The following is a 6,982-nucleotide window of genomic DNA, read 5'->3' on the forward strand; positions in this document are numbered from 1 at the left end:
GATCGAGGCCGTTTCGACCGTTCGCCGCGCCTACTAGAGCTGATTTCTTCGGACTCCGATCAGAAAATATACCGATGCATGTCGTTAACACCTAGTCCGCCTCGTCCGATCTATCTAAACAGTCTCGACGCACCCAACACTCTTTCAAAGTCGGATTACTCGGACTCAATCTGAAAATGGACCGATGCATGACGTCAACACTTAGCCCGCCTCGTCTGATCGATCTAGGCCGTCTCGAACCACCCATCGCGCATCGAAAGTCGCATCTCTCGAACTCCGATCCGGAAATCGGCCGATGCATCACGTTAACTATTTCTTATATATCTAATATAATATACATCGAGACGGTAAGAATTCTTTTAATCGAAGATATACATATACTTCTCATCAATATCCAAAAGCTTATCGAAAAATAAATTACTCAACTTTTACGTGAAGAATCGTTCACCCAAACCTTATCCCCTATATATGTCAGGAGAACCCAAGGTTCCCCTCCAGACACGATTTAGCAAACTTTTCCCGATCGATCCGACCCACCGAGGCCGTCTCGACCGTCCGCTGCGCCTACTAGGGCCGATTTCTTCGGACTCCGATCAGAAAATATACCGATGCATGTCGTTAACACCTAGTCCGCCTCGTCCGATCTATCTATACAGTCTCGACGCACCCAACACTCTTTCAAAGTCGGATTACTCGGACTCAATCTGAAAATGGACCGATGCATGACGTCAACACTTAGCCCGCCTCGTCTGATCGATCTAAGCCATCTCGACCCACCCAACACGCCTTCCAAGTCGGATCACTCGGACTTCGATCTGAAAATCTCCGGACTCATTTTTATGAATATCCCCAGTCAGTAAGAACGTTATTTCGCCAATATATACCAACAATAAACCATATTCCAATAGCTGAACCAAAAATATAATTCCCGATCCAAACGTTCTGCATCGCCCAACGCGACCACCTTCCCTATATATGTCAGGAGAGCACAGGGTTCCCCTCCAGACAACACTTACGCTCTATCCCCGACTCTCGGTCGATCGATAGGCCAGGTCAGCGGTGTCTGTTTCGGCCGAAGCTCGGACTTTGGTCAAAATGTTCCGATACAAAATTTGAACCAAGATAGATACAGATATGATTCCTTCTTAAATATACGTTGATTATCGAACAGAATATGGTAAATATTTTGCGATGACCGAGGATTTCATGAATTTTTTTTTTTTTTCGAAAAAATTTTCTGTTATCGGAATTTCCTCAAATTTCATTTGGTTGCCTCCTAATGCATATTAAAAACGATAATCAACAATCAGAATCATTATTTATCATTTATTTCAATTTTTATAATGAAAAACGTTCACGTCCTTTCGCGCCTCTCGATCGTCGTTTACGTGATGCATCGGTCAGCCCTAGTTTACGTGGTGCATCGGTAAGATCGAGTTCACGTTCTGCATCGGTCTGCCCGAGTTTACGTGGTGCATCGGTAAGATCGAGATTACGTGGTGCATCGGTAAGATCGAGTTCACGTTCTGCATCGGTCTGCCTGAGTTTACGTGGTGCATCGGTATGATCGAGTTTACGTTCTGCATCGGTCTGCCCTAGTTTACGTGGTGCATCGGTGAGATCGAGTTTACGTTCTGCATCGGTGTGATCTAGTTTACGTTGTGCATCGGTAAGATCGAGATTACGTGGTGCATCGGTAAGATCGAGTTTACGTGGTGCATCGGTTCAGCCCTAGTTTACGTTGTGCATCGGTCTGGACTTAGCGATATATTTTCGACGTGAAAATGTTCCGATACAACTTTTGAACCAGGATAGTTAGAGAGATGATTTTTTCTGGGATGTACGTTGATTGGGGAATGGATTGTGGGAAATAACTTGCCATGACCGAGGTGTCCTCGAATTTTTTTTTTTTTCGAAAAAAATTTTCTGATTTTGGAATTCTCTCAAATTTGATTTGGTTGCCTCCTAATGTGTTCTAAAAGAGTAAATCAGTAATCAGAATCGAAAAATATTTTTCGGATTTTTTTTTTTTTCGAAAAAATTTTTCTGATTTTGGAATTTCCTCAAATTTGATTTGGTTGCCTTCTAATGTGTTTTTAAAGCGTAAATCAGTAATCAGAATCAATATTCATTGTCGACTTTAATTTTTATAAGGAAAAATGTTCACGTCCTTAAACGCCTCCCCATCATCAGCCCGAGTCCAAGTCGATGTCAGTCCCGAGCGGACGGTGTCAGATACTACCTATCGCCCCGGTCTGGACTTGGCGAGGTATTTCGACGTGAAATGTTCCGATACAACTTTTGAACCAGGATAGTTAGAGAGATGATTTCTTCTATGTTGTACGTTGATTGTGGAATGGATTGTGGGAAATAACTTGCCATGACCCAGGTAATCTTGAATTTTTTTTTTTTTCGAAAAAAATTTTCTGATCTTGAAATTTCCTCAAATCTGATTGCGTTGCCTTCTAATGTGTACTAAAAGAGTAAATCAGTAATCAGAATCAATATTCATTGTCGACTTTAATTTTTATAAGGAAAAATGTTCACGTCCTTAAACGCCTCTCCATCGTTACCCCGATTCCAAGACGATGTTAGACCGGAGCGGACGGTGTCAGATGCGACCGATCTCCCCGGTCTGGACTTAGCGAGATATTCCGACGTGAAATGTTCCGATACAAAAATTTAACTGTGATAGTTAGAGAGATGGTTCCTTTTGTGATGTACGTTGATTGTGTAATAGAATATGGAAATAAACTTGAGATGACCGAGGTCTTCTGGGATTTTTTTTTTTTTTCGAAAAATATTTTTCGATTTCGGAAATCCCTCAAATTTCATTGAGATATGTCCTAATGTGTTCTTAAAGCTTAAATCAACAATCAGAATTAATATCCAAAAGTTATTTCATTTTTTATAAGGAAAAACGTTCACGTCCTTTCCGCTCCCAAAAGTGAGATATCATAGAAGATATCGCAATATTTGTTGTTTACGGCCATACCACGCTGAAATTGCCAGTTCTCGTCAGAACACTGAAGCCAAGCAGCGTCGGGCGCGGTTAGTACTTGGATGGGTGACCGCTTGGGAACACCGCGTGCTGTAAGCTTTTTTTTTACGTTCTGCATCGGTCTGCCGAGATAACGTGGTGCATCGGTATGATCGAGTTTACGTTCTGCATCGGTAAGATCGAGTTTACGTTCTGCATCGGTAAGATCGAGATTACGTGATGCATCGGTAAGATTGAGATTACGTGGTGCATCGGTAAGATCGAATTCACGTTCTGCATCGGTAAGATCCAATTCACGTTCTGCATCGGTAAGATCCAGTTCACGTGGTGCATCGGTAAGATCGAGATTACGTGGTGCATCGGTAAGATTGAGATTACGTGGTGCATCGGTAAGATCGAATTCACGTTCTGCATCGGTAAGATCCAATTCACGTTCTGCATCGGTAAGATCCAGTTCACGTGGTGCATCGGTAAGATCGAGATTACGTGGTGCATCGGTAAGATCGAATTCACGTTCTGCATCGGTAAGATCCAGTTCACGTGGTGCATCGGTAAGATTGAGATTACGTGGTGCATCGGTAAGATCGAGTTTACGTGGTGCATCGGTAAGATCTACTTTACGTTCTGCATCGGTAAGATCCAGTTCACGTGGTGCATCGGTAAGATGGAGATTACGTGGTGCATCGGTAAGATCGAGATTACGTGGTGCATCGGTAAGATCTACTTTACGTTCTGCATCGGTAAGATCCAGTTCACGTGGTGCATCGGTAAGATTGAGATTACGTGGTGCATCGGTAAGATCGAGTTTACGTGGTGCATCGGTTCAGCCCTAGTTTACGTTGTGCATCGGTCTGGACTTAGCGATATATTTTCGACGTGAAAATGTTCCGATACAACTTTTGAACCAGGATAGTTAGAGAGATGATTTTTTCTGGGATGTACGTTGATTGGGGAATGGATTGTGGGAAATAACTTGCCATGACCGAGGTGTCCTCGAATTTTTTTTTTTTTCGAAAAAAATTTTCTGATTTTGGAATTTTCTCAAATTTGATTTGGTTGCCTCCTAATGTGTTCTAAAAGAGTAAATCAGTAATCAGAATCGAAAAATATTTTTCGGATTTTTTTTTTTTTCGAAAAAATTTTTCTGATCGTGGAATTTCCTCAAATTCGATTTGGTTGCCTTCTAATGTGTTTTTAAAACGTAAATCGGTAATCAGAATCAATATTCATTGTCGACTTTAATTTTTATAAGGAAAAATGTTCACGTCCTTAAACGCCTCCCCATCATCAGCCCGAGTCCAAGTCGATGTCAGTCCCGAGCGGACGGTGTCAGATACTACCTATCGCCGAGGTCTGGACTTGGCGAGATATTACGACGTGAAATGTTCCGATACAACTTTTGAACCAGGATAGTTAGAGAGATGATTTCTTCTATGTTATACGTTGATTGTGGAATGAAATACGGAAAATAACTCGCCATGACCGAGGTGATTACGATTTTTTTTTTTTTTTCGAAAAAAATTTTCTGATCGTGGAATTTTCTCAAATTTGATTTGGTTGCCTCCTTATATGTTCTAATAGCGATAATCAACAATCAGAATCAAAATCCATGATCGGGTTTGATTTTTATAAGGAATAATGTTCACGTCCTTTTTTTCAACCCCGACTCATTGACGATGTTAGAACCGAGCCGGGCGGTGTCAGATACGACCGATCGCCCCGGTCCCGATCGTCATTTACGTTGTGCATCGGTCTGCCCGAGATTACGTGGTGCATCGGTCTGGACTTGGAGATATATTTTCGACGTGAAAATGTTCCGATACAACTTTTGAACCAGGATAGTTAGAGAGATGATTTTTTCTGGGATGTATGTTGATTGACGTACGAAACTTGGAAAAAAAAATAGAAAAGACCGAGGTACTCTAGAAAAAAAAAATTTATTGAAAATATTTTTTTTGATTTCGGAATTAATTCGAAATTCATTCAGATGTCTTCTATCAATATCGCGAAAGAAAAATCAATAATCAGAATCGATATTCATCTAAGATTATTTCCTTCTGGATTGTGTTAACATTCGGTACGATCTTGTCTACGTGATGCATCGGTTTGTTTCTCGGCTCTTGTGAGCAAGTTGGACACTCGAGACGGCCTCCATCGATCGGATTAGGCGGGCTTTAATGTTAACGTGCTGCATCGGTGTGATCTTGTTTACGTCATGCATCGGTATAGCTTTAAATCGCGCCGTAAAGTCGGTTCACGTCATGCATCGGTATCTCAAATCGCGCCGTAAAGTCGTTCACGTCATGCATCGGTATCTTAAATCGAGCCGAAAAGTCGTTCACGTCATGCATCGGTATCTTAAATCGCGCCGTAAAGTCGTTCACGTCATGCATCGGTGGCACAAAAAAAAGACGCCGATGCATGACGTGAGCCGACTTTTCGGCTCGATTTAAGATACCGATGCATGACGTGAACGACTTTACGGCGCGATTTGAGATACCGATGCATGACGTGAACCGACTTTTCGGCATGAAGTCAGCTAAAATTATCGTGTGCATCTTGGGTCGGTCCACGTACCGTAGATCAGAGAGGGACGACGTACATACATCGGATACATTTGTATCCAACAAGTTACGATCGTCGTCTGATCCAGCGGTAATCGGACCTACTCTCGTGAATTTATTTTGCCCCTTGAATAATTTTGTACCGATGCACGACGTGAAGTCGACTTTTCGGCATGGTTTAAGCTAAAATTATCGTGTGCATCTTGGGTAGGCCCACCTACTACAGATCTGAGACGGACGACGTACATACATCGGATACATTCGTATCCAACAAGTTACAATCGTCGTCTGATCCAGCGGTAATCGGACCTACTCTCGTGAATTTATTTTGCCCCTTGAATAACTTTGTACCGATGCACGACGTGAAGTCGACTTTCCGGCATGGTTTAAGCTAAAATTATCGTGTGCATCTTTCATTTTACTCATCACATAGTCTGATGCATTTGATGACATTTACCCTTGTGAGTTATTCGTATTTCTCTCTCATGTCCGATTTCGTCAAACATATCTACCTTTCTGATTGATTCATCGTGAATTGTTCGAATTTGACTAAGATAAGCCTGCAAAACATGCATATTTCATTAGCTCGTTATGATATTTTCAGATGAAAACCGTTCAAGATTTTCGAATAGTAAGACACCATCCAGTCACAGCTCGAATACCACCGTCAGGTCGGCGGTCGATATATTGTGATGTGGTGCTTTTTCGAAAGATTTTCAATTAGTGGTTATCTTCGGTACTTTGCGCCATATCAGAGAGAAAATCAGAGTTATTTTTGATAGAAAAACTCACGTCAAGCATCGGCAAAATTTCATACGAAAATCATAAAGTCCGATTCGATAGACGGACGAAGGCCAAAATGGCTCTCGTTACCGTCCCCAACCGCAAGAACGATAGACGTTCGAACGGTCGGTTCAAATCGGACTCGAACAGGGACAGAAATATTTGGCAGATATGAAATGAGGCGCGGCCCTACTCGGACCTCCTTCTTCATACCGTACGGTTAGAAAAAAGGAGCGGAGGCCACCACCGTCACTCTATCTGCCAATTTGCATATTCCGTCGCAGTCGTCGTCGGTCGATGCCAAGGCAGCCCTCAACACTTACTCCCCGTATCCTTTCGAATACGGGTCAGCGAAGGTAACACATCCAGCGGCACAAACGCAACAACAAGAGCAACAAACGGGGTCTCGTCTAATCGACAAGACGAATCCCCAAGCTAAGGGCTGAGTATTAACAGATCGCAGCGTGGAAACTGCTCTACCGAGTACAACACCCTGCCAGGTACGTAAGTCGTCTACAGACAATTCAAAGCTTCAACATCGAAATAGTTGACCCATGATCGACCGTCAAAGGGCCAGGTCAGACGTGGCAAGAATCGATCCCGCCGCCGACCATCAGCCCCAACGGCAACCTTG

The 6,982-nt window shown here is 42.6% G+C and overlaps 1 non-coding gene across 1 annotated transcript; it reads left to right on the forward strand.

Moving 5' to 3' along the window:
• The first annotated feature begins 2,981 nt into the window (after positions 1–2,981).
• LOC123688295 lies at positions 2,982–3,100 on the forward strand. Its single transcript, XR_006749823.1, has one exon. It is a non-coding gene; the product is annotated as a 5S ribosomal RNA (ribosomal RNA).
• The last annotated feature ends 3,882 nt before the right edge of the window (positions 3,101–6,982 follow it).

Source organism: Harmonia axyridis, chromosome X (genome assembly GCF_914767665.1).
Source record: "Harmonia axyridis chromosome X, icHarAxyr1.1, whole genome shotgun sequence".
Lineage (NCBI taxonomy): Eukaryota > Metazoa > Arthropoda > Insecta > Coleoptera > Coccinellidae > Harmonia > Harmonia axyridis.